Here is a 12,824-nt window from a genome sequence, read left to right as displayed (position 1 = left end):
CCGGGGGGGGGGGTATTTTGGTTTTCTCTTATGACTCGATTGTGCGGAGCGCGGTTCGGACTGTGTGTATATGTGTGTAATAACGATGAACGCGCTATCTGCTTGTTGCTTGGTGTCAATATAAGTGTGTGCGTGTGTTGAGAATGGACGGAGAGTCTGCTGTATTTGCTGAGTGTCAAATTGTGTGTGTGCGCTGCTGCGTGGAGTTGTTATCTTGATGGTGAAGTTAATTGTTAACTTGGGAGCGTCAGGTATCTTGCGCTGTATTATTTGTGGGTTACCTTGTGTGATGGGCTTAATTGGAAAAAAATATATATTTTTTTTTTGGTGTATTGTGCTGCGAGGTGCTGTGTGCGATGCGATTGTTGCAAGAGAGAGAATAATTGTGTTGTTGCTGCAAAGTTACGACAGGATTAATGGTGTGTTGGTTGCCTGCAGATCTGCTTGCTATTGTGCTTAAATGTGCGCGTGTGATCGCGATATGCTGATTGCATGTGCTGTTATACCGTTCTGTATGGTTATGGGGTGCGATGCAGTGGTTGATTATTGGAATTGGGATTGTTATTATATTGTGCGTACCTGTTGGAAATTGGTAACAAATTCGAGGGGGACCCAAATATTTGGTTGTATGGTTGTTGTGCACACGAGATTGCGTGTATATTATAGAGGGGGACCCTAAAATTTGGTTGTATGGGTGTTGTGCACACGAGATTTCGTGTATATTATGGGTAATTGCGCTTTTTGAGAGAGAGAGCGCGCTTTGAGGGTGCGTGATGACGCCGTTGTGGGTGTCTCAAAGGTTAATGCTAATGGGACCGTAAATTGGCGCCAAGTGGCGTCGCGTATTTGGTTGATCGCATGCAGCCACGAGTTGCTTGGCGAGTTGGGTTGTGTAACCAATGTGGTTGGTAAAATATTGGTTAAAATTCCCCGATATGACTGCTGCGCGCAGCAAGCTGGGGCTGTGCGTCTATCGTTGGTGGGGTTGTTATAACGTGACGGGGGATGGCGTCTTGTGACCCCCAGCTAGGGGAAGCTGGGGTGCACGAATGGAGAAAACTGGCCACGTGTTCGCACGTTGGTCCGCCATTTTGCGCGCACGCGGGGTATGGTGACGATGCGCTTTGCGGAAAGGGCCGCCATTTTGAGTGCGCGCGAGAGATTGCGCGAACGCGCTGGGCGAAGGGGGACGCCATTTTGAGCGCGCGGGAAAAACCGCGGTGGGGCAAATATTCCATCTGTTATGCCTGCCATTGTTGATTGGGTGATGCACGAGTTGTGGTCACATCGGCCTATGGCTGATGGCTGACCTGACAGCCCGGAGGCGAAACATCCGTGGTATGTCTTAAACTAATGGGCCATGTGCTCATATGGCTCGGGGAGTCATGGTTCAGTTGTGCGGTGGCAGACTGAACCTGGTGTGCCGGGGGCTCACGGGATCTGGGTTAGGGTGTTATTGTCTCTATAAGAGAACATTGCCCCGTGGGGGGAGTCCATGGGGTCTGGCATTGCCGGGGGATGAACCTTCCCTGGGCTATAAAGCATCGGACTATACGAGGCTGGTGTGTGTCCATCTCCGATGGGATAGTAAGGGAGGAGCATGGCCGAGTTGCTGCTCGTCCCCGAAATTGCACTAGCTGAGAGTATGGTCAGTGGATGTTGCTGTGGGTTGACGACCACGGTGGGGGTTAGGGCGAGTTAAACATTACCGCTGGGGAGCGTGGCTCTCTCCACGCGAGGGTGTGCGATTAGGCGTTTTGTTGGGTTGCTGAGAGTGACCGTGGGTACATGCTGTGTACGTGCGATGTCTGTGCTGGTCCTCAAGGGAGGACTGCTGGTGGGTAAGAGCAGAAAATTTTGTTGTTGTTGTTGTCACGTGTAAATAATATTGTTGTTAAAATGTAAATACTGGGGCATCCATTGCGTTATTTTGGGTATTTATGGGGAGTTTTTTTTTTTTAAGCGGGCTGGATTTACATCATCTCCACTACCCTGAGGCCGGGTGGCTGTCGTGTACGACATGCGGATGTGCGTTGTTGTGCTGTGCCTCAGGGGATTGGATTCTCCTTCTCGTCACAGATTCTTCAGCTCCCGTCGCACTGGGTGTTACCTGGTGTGCTAGCTGGATGAGGACTTGAAGGAGCAATTGAGCGCCGTTCGTCGTTCTGCTCTACCACTTGCTCTTTGACGTTGGACTTGAGCCGAGCGGATGGAACTGCAACATGGACACGCACTAAAACATCACATTTCTGGATTGTGCGCGTTGGCCGTTCTTGCGTGTCAGTTGCCGTTTTTGTTCATTGTGCCATTTTTATTCTTATTGATGTTGCGCGGAGGACAGGCCGGTGTTCTGTTCCAGTTCCTGATACCTCCCCTTTCGTTGCTTGTGTTGTTGTTGTTATAATCTCCGTTGTGTCTGGGGGACTCCTGATTGTGATGCCTTCGCCCGCATTATTTTGTTCTGTTTCAGCCGAGGACGGCTGGGATTTTCTCTACGGGGGAGGGTAGTGTAATGCGGGCGTAAATGGGCGGGGCGGATATGACGATCCGAGAGGGAGGAGTCAGGGTGACGTGGGGGAGAAGTTATAGCGGGGAGACAGGAAGCTATCTGGGTCAGTCGGGGGAGTGAAGGGTGGTGAACACGTTGGGTGGTCGCCGTGCCTCAGCCTGGTGGCTGAGGGGCTCATGACGGCGCCAGCCAGCGGGGTGGAAGAGAGAGTGGAGGATTGAGGTAGGAAGTGGCGAGATAGCCACAGAGGCCACGAAGGGCTGAGGTAGGAAATGGCGAGATAGCCACAGAGGCCACGAAGGGCTGAGGTAGGAAATGGCGAGATAGCCATAGAGGCCACGAAGGGCTGACATTGGGAGGTGGCGAGATCGCCACGCACGGAGGAACAGGGAGCAGAGATGGAGCTGCTGGGGGAGCAGCCAGAGGGCTGTACCAAGAGCCTGCAGCGGAGCTGCAGGAGCGTGGAAGGCTACGGGAGCGAAGGCAGATGTGGGGCTGCCAGGGAGAGAGTCTCAGGAGGAGTGCCGTGTGGGAAGGAGAACGCGAACCCCAAATAAAGGACACGGAGTCAGCAAGAAGTGTCTGAGTCCTTTTATTACATTTGCACTTGAAATGAATATATACTTGTCGTGACAAAACTGGTCTCGCTTCCATTTATTACTTTGCCATCGCAGTGTGTGTGTGTGTATGTGTCTTTGTGTGTGTGTGTATGTGTGTATGGGTGTGGATGTGTATGTGTATGTGTTTGTTTAAATGTGTGTGTATGTGTTTATGTGTGTATGTATGTGTGTATGTGCGTGTGCTCGCTAACAGCACTTGCCCCAACAGCCTGTTTGGCTATACGGGGGGTGTTTGTCTTTGTATGTCTGTGTGTTGATGGGTGTGTACGTGTTTGTGTGCGTGGATGCGCGTGTGTGTATGTTTAACTTCTTTAGCACCACACACAGCCAACCGTGCTAATCTGAGGTGTGGGGGAACGACAACAAACTAAACACAAAAAGCAGAAGTGGCGTGCAACTAGCACAGGAGTACACTTGTGTACACGTGCACTTGCTGTACTTGTCAGAAACGTGTGTGGGTAAGAGGTCAACACCGCCTTGCTGACCTAATTAAATGTTGAATATAAAAAGTGGATAGAAGGTAAAGGTACAGCCCCTGCGGTTGTTCACGCCACTGCCGGCAAATGGGGCCTCCACGAGAGGGAGCTGCAGAGAGCCCCTGTGAGGGTAATTGGCCTACTCCTCCACACTGGCCAGGAGGTCTTGGAAGAGGAAGTCAAATATGAAGTTAGATAAACCTGCCGCTTACAACATTTGACCGTAACGCGTTTGGTGGCGACGCGCTTCTTGCCGGGCCCAAATCCAGGGCGGCGTGTGAAGAAAAACGGGGCCCAGAGAATGTTGACTCCAGCACTGGGGGGGTGCCGGTACACTGGGGCACTGCTGTGGGTGTGGTTTCTCAATCGCTCAGCCACGTGGAGGAGTAGCCACTGATACGAAACGCAACGCCTTCGTCTCATCTAATCAGCCCGTTCACCCGTGAAGCGGTGGCACGGCCCTTAGCTGCCATCAAAGTTCGATTCCCGGCCACGGCTAACGTCGGTGCGGAGTGACATCTGAACAGATTTTTGGGCTGCCTCCTCTTCACACCAACTCATACTGACCAGCGTGGTGAAGTATGATCAACCACCCCCCCACCCATTTACTGACACAGAGTGGGGGGCTCTTACCTCCGCTGTGGATGCTTAGCCCACGCCAGTATAATCGCAGCATCCCTCTGCAATAGCTCTGCTGTGACACCTGAAGGCACACAAACACACAAGTGGGTGGCCAGGTGCAGGGAGGGTGATGTCTCATTCAATGAACAAAAAACGAAAAGGAACCCGCCACGGATATTCACCAAGCGGCAATGAGAGCGTCGTGGCGATGCTGCTGCTGTCAGAAACCCGCCACACGATGCAGTGCGGGCACGAGTTGACAATTTAAACCCCACACACCCGCTACTTTGCTTGTCAACACCCTAAGCATTAAATTAACATTGCAGAGTTTTATAGTTCAAAACATTCAATGATCGTCTTACACTAAGTGGTCATTCAATTATCGTCTTACGACTCATACGATTTAACAACGCAAACATTTAAAAGATCGTTACTCAATCGCTACAGCTATTGAGAGCGCTACTGTGGAATTCTGCTAAATCCAAGAAAAGTAACTTAAAGGCAAATTCCGCATTTTTATAGTAATGGTTTGAAAAGGGTTTCGCACGGTTAATGATGCAACTACTGGCACAGGACAACCGCAGCTCAAGTGTGAACGCCTTCACTATGAGAGGGGTCACCCTGCAGGGTTGAGTAGAGATCTCTATCCCACCCTGTATAGAGCAGTCAACGCGTGTTTAATACTGAGCACTACTCGGCGCACACGGCGGCAAGCGCGCACTTTATGAATGGAATCGGTCACCATTGACGAATGTTGAGGTCGTTGAGTAAACAGCCAAAGAGGGTGACGAGAAGTGGCCCAGGTGGGTAGCGCGCCACGCTACGAACCGGCTCCACCCGAGTTCAATTCCTGTCCAGGGCTAACACCGACACCACTGGGGAGCGATGACAGGGCTGGTTGCCCGCGACCTTCACCGACCAGCATCGACCACCCGTGGTGGGATATGGTCAAAGAACCACAATGGTGGGGAGGCCTTCATCCAGCAGTGGATTGACCGTGGGATGTAAAAACAAAGTGTTGCTTTGTAGCAAATAGCCCCAGGGTCACCCAGTTCCACTCGATGTTCAGCTCGGGTTGGACCGAACATTCGGGTCAGACGGCCAGTTGAGAGGGTCGCAAGCATCTTCAATGGAGCCTCCATCAAGGCATTGTTGTATTTCCCGATGGGCCAGAGCAGCAACTGATGCCACCCAAAGGTGACGAAACCTTTTAACGTAGCGGCCGCCACGTAATTCACTTTCATCGACCATATCGAGATGAGCACTGCAGTCAGGATCACGTCAGATGTTCTGTGTACATGGAGTGGTGGTGCTGTTATTTTTACTATTTTTTATTATAACCACGTAAATCCCACTGAGCTACATAGCGCTTTTATAAGAAGCGACCTGGCCACAGATGATAGCGCAACAAAGTGGCTTATCATGTGGACATTTAGAGCAGCCAAATATTCGAAACACGTCGATTCTAAATACACATGCAGTCATGCAAATATCTGATTTAACACAGCACAGCAAAACCAGTTTCACCATTCAATTCCGCTCGTCCAGGCGAGTAGAATTAAATTACATTGACTCGATGCGACGTTTCTCATGGGATATAATAAGCGACAACATTTGGACCCCAAACCTAGAGGATTCTGGGATGTGTGTTTTTTTGGCAATACCTCTGGAAGGAAACGTCGCAGACCCATGAAGGTGGTACTCGAGAGAGGAGGTGAGGCGTGAGAGAGAAGGGGCGAGGCGAGAGGGGGCTGAAAGTCCGCAAGCAGAGAGAGCAACGGCGTGCTTCGCCGTTCTTACCGTCACCGCGATCACGGCAGCCGCAGCAGGGGCGGCGCCGCTCGCTCTCGCCATGGGCCTCCTCCACTCAAGCAGACAGCCGCGTCCGCACCACCTCAGCCAGGCTCTGCTGTGGCTGGCGCTGTGCACGCTGTGGAGTGAACGCTGCTCGGCCAAGACGCTCTGCGGCTCCGAGCTTGTGGAGGCGCTGCAGTTCGTGTGCGGCACCGATGGTTTCAACGCGGCGCAACCGAGCGAGCGCCAGGGCGGGCTGGGCGGCATCGTAGAAGAATGCTGCGTGCGTTCCTGCTCGCTGATGCAACTGGAGATGAGCCAGGTTCGATTTAAGGCCAACAAGGAACTGCAGAAGGACTGCTTCCAGAGGCACAAGCGCGAAGAGTATCCGCAGCCATTGAAGCTGCCATCGCCACAGAAGCGGCAGCACAGGGACGTGAGCATGGACTTGGCGTCTCTGCACACGGTCAACCACATCTCCCGCAATGACGCAACTGACGCCTCTCACCAGGTCACCAAGAGGACCCTGGAGCAGAGTGGGTCGCAGGTTCGGCACGAGCACGTGGAGTTGCCCTCGTCCCCGCAGGCCGAGACGCACGCGCGCTCACAGCTGCAGTTCGCCGACGGCACCGGCAGCAGCAGCAGCAGCGGGTGGCAGAGCGCTCCCATCGCCAGCACGAGACGCTACGCTACGGCACCACAAGGCCACGCCAAGCGAAACACGGCTACAGCAGCAGCAGCAACTGGAGAAAATCTGTGCCAAATGGAGCGTGCTTCAAGTCGTCGCAGCTGTCCCCCATTAAAGAGCACCGTTTGCCCGCGGTGGACCCTGCTGCATTTGACAGGGGGCCCTCCTGCTCGTGGCCTCTGCCCCCCGAAACCCACCGCATGGTGACAGCAGCACAGGTGCGGCTCGTGGCGCCCGGCGCTTCCTCTCCACCCCCCCTTGGGCGCCACGGCGGCGATGTCAGAGACACGGCACCTCGGAGTGACGCCATCCCTATGGGGGGGGGGGGTGCGTCTCAATTCCTGCGTCACTCGGCCGCTCACACCCCCCCCCCCCCCTGAGCTGGCAATTACACCGTTGTGTTTTTTTTTCTTCTTGGTTCTTTCGGTAAAGTCACGTAGAAGGGAAGTAATAAAATAATAAAAATAAAACATAATAAAAAAATTCTCACGACGTTTCGGCCCCAACGCAAGCAGCCGTCCTCAGGTGAAGACCAGGTCTGTCGGGGAGACAGCGTCTGAATGAAACACCACCACGCATTCAGACGCTGCCTCCCCGACAGACCTGGTCTTCACCCGAGGATGGCTGCTTGCGTTGTGGCCGAAACGTCGTGAGAATTATTTTATTATGTTTTATTTTTATTATTTTATTATTTCCCTTCTACGTGACTTTACCGAAAGTACCAAGAAGAGGAATCCCTGCAGTCACGAAAGCTTTAAATCGAAATTTACACCGTTGTTGTTGATGTGTTTCTAAAACACTGCCCATAGACTCAACACTGCACCATAGAATCAACACTGCCGGTTAGCGCGGTTGGCTCCGTACGCTGTGAAAGTATCTCAACGTACATACATACAAAGATGTCCTCATCGAGCGAGCCACATATCCCTATGAAGAATGACAGAGCTTTGTCAATTGTTATGGTAGCTTTAGTATCATCCCCTAATGCTTGGGTCTTCTCTGGGTACTCGAGTTTCCTTCCACAGGAGTAAACTCATTCATGGATTTGGCTGAACGTCGCAGTGTAGGAGCGCATAACTTGAACATTTATGTCACCGGATATGGCTCCCTTCCCGCTTGCCTCTGGCTTTCCACGCGAGTGGCCTCGTTGCGAAAACCGCGCTCGTTACAAATCCTGCAGCATTTTGAGGCGCGATTGCACGAATCTCGACGCTGTTTTTCAAGACAAGTTCAAAGTAGAGAGGAGCGTGGCCGCCTGCACGAGGTCACCCCGGTGACTCGCCGAGTTCCGGCGCGAGCGCAGCGCCCCCCGCGACGCCACGGATGGGTAGCTTGGTGGAGCGCGGGGGGGGGTGGTGGAGCGAGGGGGGTGTGGTGGAGCACACAACACACATCACACTCCACACACACCACACACACCGCTGTACTCACGGATACGTCGGTTGTCCTTCCCGACCCGAAGCTGAGAGCGGAGGCTGCGATGTCACCGATGACGGCTGCTAGAGGCGATGATGGCGGCGATGATGATGATGGCTGTGGTAATGGTTGATGGTTGTGGAGATGGCGAAGGCAGCACACAGGGAGGAGGAGAAAGAGGCAGCAGGAGGAGGCGGCTGTGCAGGATGGAGAGAGAGGGGATGTGGTGGGGGGGGGCTTTGCTCGCACTAGGAGCGATGAGAGGAGCTCTCCGCGAGGCGGCGCTGTCTTCACAGTGCCGACGGTCACTGATGTAATGTTCTTGTAGAGAGACGGAGTCTTTGTAGAGGCAACACGGTTTATTATACCAAACAGTTTACACTTAAACCCTAACACAAAGAAATAATGGCCCCTTCCACCCACAACCTGGGGAGGTACAGCCTCCGGGCTATCGTATCTACAACTCTGTCCACTCTAGCCCTCCGGCTGGCTAGACCTAGGGGAGGCTGACCCACCACTGGCCCGGTAGGTACCTGACCACTGGCCCGTCCGGACCTGGCCCTTAGAAGGAAATCAGGCCGAGGGAACCACAGGGTCCTAACCTCTTGAACACTGGCACCGCACTGAGCCCCAATCCTTAGAAGTACGTCGGTGGCTTGAGGTCCAGGATCTTCTTATCCAGGTAGCTTCTGACTTCGGCTTGAGACGGACTGACTCGCGCTCTCAGGGACCTGCCTTAAATACTACTAGCTGTACTACCCGGCTTCGCCCGGGACTTGTATCCACCACGCCCGGCCGCCTTTGTCTCCCCAGTGGCGATGTTAATACGCCACACCAGTTACTCGTTTTGAGGCTGAGTCCCTCCCTCACCACTCTCCCTCCCTCACCACTCTCCCTCCCTCAGCACTCTCCCTCCCTCACCACTCTCCCTCCCTCACCACTCTCCCTCCCTCACCACTCTCCCTCCCTCAGCACTCTCCCTCCCTCAGCACTCTCCCTCCCTCACCACTCTCCCTCCCTCACCACTCTCCCTCCCTCACCACTCTCCCTCCCTCACCACTCTCCCTCCCTCACCACTCTCCCTCCCTCACCACTCTCCCTCCCTCACCACTCTCCCTCCCTCACCACTCTCCCTCCCTCACCACTCTTCCTACCTCACCAATCTCCCTCCCTCACCACTCTCCCTCCCTCACCACTCTCCCTCCCTCACCACTCTCCCTCCCTCACCACTCTCCCTCCCTCACCACTCTCCCTCCCTCACCACTCTTCCTCCCTCACCACTCTCCCTCCCTCACCACTCTCCCTCCATCACCACTCTCCCTCCCTCACCACTCTCCCTCCCTCACCACTCTCCCTCCCTCACCACTCTCCCTCCCTCACCACTCTCCCTCCCTCACCACTCTCCCTCCCTCACCACTCTCCCTCCCTCACCACTCTCCCTCTCTCACCATTCTCCCTCCCTCACCACTCTCCCTCCCTCACCACTCTCCCTCCCTCACCATTCTCCCTCCCTCACCACTCTCCCTCCCTCACCACTCTCCCTCCCTCACCACTCTCCCTCCCTCACCACTCTCCCTCCCTCACCACTCTCCCTCCCTCACCACTCTCCCTCCCTCACCACTCTTCCTCCCTCACCACTCTCCCTCCCTCACCACTCTCCCTCCCTCACCACTCTCCCTCCCTCACCACTCTCTCTCCCTCACCACTCTTCCTCCCTCACCACTCTCCCTCCCTCACCACTTTCCCTCCCTCACCACTCTCCCTCCCTCACCACTCTCCCTCCCTCACCACTCTCCCTCCCTCACCACTCTCCCTCCCTCACCACTCTCCCTCCCTCACGACTCCACCTCCCTCACAACTCTGTAGAGGACGTGAAACTTTGATGAATTTACCTCAGAGTCGCGTGGTGGGTGTCGAGGCCTAGCACCGTGCAGAGCCTCCGGCCTCGCCTAAATTGCCCACCCGGCTGAGGCTGAGTACGGGTGCCGTTCCCCCCCCCCCCCCCCCGCGCTACAATAATACTGTCTAATCGCTATAATTTTATAATCTACCGACCCTATAATAGTAATTGCACACATTGTGGTGGGGGGGGGGGGGGAGTGAAGAGGACGTGAAACTTTGATGAATTTACCTCAGAGTCGCGTGTTAATGCGTGCGCCTATTTTTAACGGGAATTAAAAATGGCGTCCACCCCGCGGCGAAGGCGTCGCTACCCATTGCCAGGGGCAACCGCCGTCCAATGAAAGCGGCGAAGGCGTCGCTACCCGTTGCCAGGGGCAACCGTCATCCAATGAAACTGCGTATGGTCCGGCGACACACAGACAGACAGATTCGCGATTTTATATATTTTGATTTCTCCCTGAGGGGCGGGGTTCTGGGGGATCCTAGCTTCCCCCAGCCCCTCCCTCCCCTCAGAGGGGTTCCAACTGCCGTTGGCCCGACCGGTCCGGACCGGTTTCTACCCCTCCCCTGGTTGTGGCGCGTGTGTGTCAATCATGACCATCATTGCTGATGGCTTTATTTTAGTGATTTCGTTTTTTGGTTTGGCCATGTTTGTTGTAGTACAGAGATAGAATGATGGCTTTAATCTAAGTTGTCTTGTGGTTGTTGTTGTTTGACTTGCATCCCACTGGGATCTTTGCACAGCGTTGGTGTATGGTGCTTTTCCTGGATTTTTCTGTTTGCGCAAAGTCACTTTAAGATGTTTTCTTGTTCATGTTTTAGTTTTTTTGTTTGTTGCGGTTGCATCCGGTTCAAGAGCCGAATGGCTCACAGGGCTATACCTAATAAATGAAAAAACCGGACAACTCACCTCGTCGAGAGGCATCCACATATATGAGTGGTTAAGCTGTGGGACGTGAAATGGACGAGCGACCAATAAAACACTATGTAATATGGGGATGACTGTTTTTTGCAATTCTCAAAATAATACTCATGCAGTCATGCAAATATCTGATTTAACACAGCACAGCAAAACCAGTTTCACTATTCAATTCCGCTCGTCCAGGCGAGTAGAATTCAATTACATTGATTCGATGCGACGTTTCTTATGGGATATAATAAGCGACAACATTTGGACTCCAAACCGAAAGGATTTGGGGATGTTTGTGGTTTTGTGGCAATAACTCGTCGAGAGGCATCCACATATATGAGTGGTTAAGCTGTGGGACGTGAAATGGACGAGCGACCAATAAAACACTATGTATTATGGGGATGACTGTTTTTTGATATTCTCAAAATAATACACATGTCTTAATACATGTCACGTGGAGACAGAGAGAGAGAGAGGGAGGGGCATTCACACCACGAGGTCACGTGGCCCAGGGAACAACAAATCCCCCCCCCCTACACCAACTGCCAACATGGACTGGTCTGTCCAAGTGGAGCTCCCTCGCCCCCCTGTCAGACACCAACATGGACTCGTCCATCGCTGGTCCCACCTCCCCCACGGAAAATCATCGAAGTCAACGTACAGTAGGACAGTCCACACAAGCGGCATCAACAACAGCAGCAGCAGCAGCCGTCACCATTCGCCACTAAGTGGCGGTGACGTCCCCGCGGCGTTGGTGCCAGGCTAGGTGCACTCTTAGGCCACGCGAAGTGTCGAAGGCTCGCTGACAGGAGGTCACGGGGCAGAACCCTGCAGGTGCCATGGGGTTGACCGACTCGAGATGGCTGCAGACGCCACCAGCTGTGCCAACTCGCCGCGTTTTAGCCGCCCGCCTCTCCGCTCGTTGTTGTGAGCGTCCCTCACGAGCCTCCTCCTCCACAGAGGCCGATCTTGACACCGCCGGTACCGCTCATCGGCAAGTCCACTCAGCTCCACATCCTCCAACCAGGTACCTTTGTAGACCCGCAGTGATGCCCCATGCCGTGTTGGCAGTCCACTGCTGGATGAAGGCTTCGGGTCGCCACGGTGGCTAGGAGATGTTAACTACCTCGCCCGGTGTGCAGGAGGTCGTGGGTTCGACCCCGACGCCTGCTGCTGCTGCTGCTGCTCTAGATGTGGAGTCTGCGGTGTCTCTCTCCACGTGGTCGCGTGGATTTCTCTCCCGGTGCTGCGGTGTTCCCATCCACATTTAGAGTCGACGTGTTGAGAATATTTGGTGCTCTAAATGTCCACGCGAGAAGCCACTTTGTTGAGCTATCATCTGTGGCCAGGTCGCTTCTTATAAAAGCGCTTCATAGCTCAGTGGGATTTACGTGGTTAAAATAAAAAATAGTAAAAATAACAGCACCACCACTCCATGTACACAGAACATCTGACGTGATCCTGACTGCAGTGCTCATCTCGATATGGTCGATGAAAGTGAATTACGTGGCGGCCGCTACGTTAAAAGGTTTCGTCACCTTTGGGTGGCATCAGTTGCTGCTCTGGCCCATCGGGAAATACAACAATGCCTTGATGGAGGCTCCATTGAAGATGCGTGCGACCCTCTCAACTGGCCGTCTGACCCGAATGTTCGGTCCAACCCTAGCTGAATATCGAGTGGAACTGGGTCACCCTGGGGCTATTTGCTACAAAGCAACACTTTGTTTTTACATCCCACGGTCAATCCACTGCTGGATGAAGGCCTCCCCACCATTGTGGTTCTTTGACCATATCCCACCACGGGTGGTCGATATATTTAAGAATACTTTATATATGTAATACACGTTATTATCAAAGTCAGAATATTTATACGGGAGGAATCCGATGA

Source organism: Lethenteron reissneri, chromosome 10 (assembly GCF_015708825.2).
Source record: "Lethenteron reissneri isolate LAM-NWPU_2019-01 chromosome 10, ASM1570882v1, whole genome shotgun sequence".
Taxonomy (NCBI): Eukaryota; Metazoa; Chordata; class Hyperoartia; order Petromyzontiformes; family Petromyzontidae; genus Lethenteron; species Lethenteron reissneri.
The sequence above is the reverse complement of the archived record's forward strand: the minus strand, read 5'-3'. Positions refer to the sequence as shown.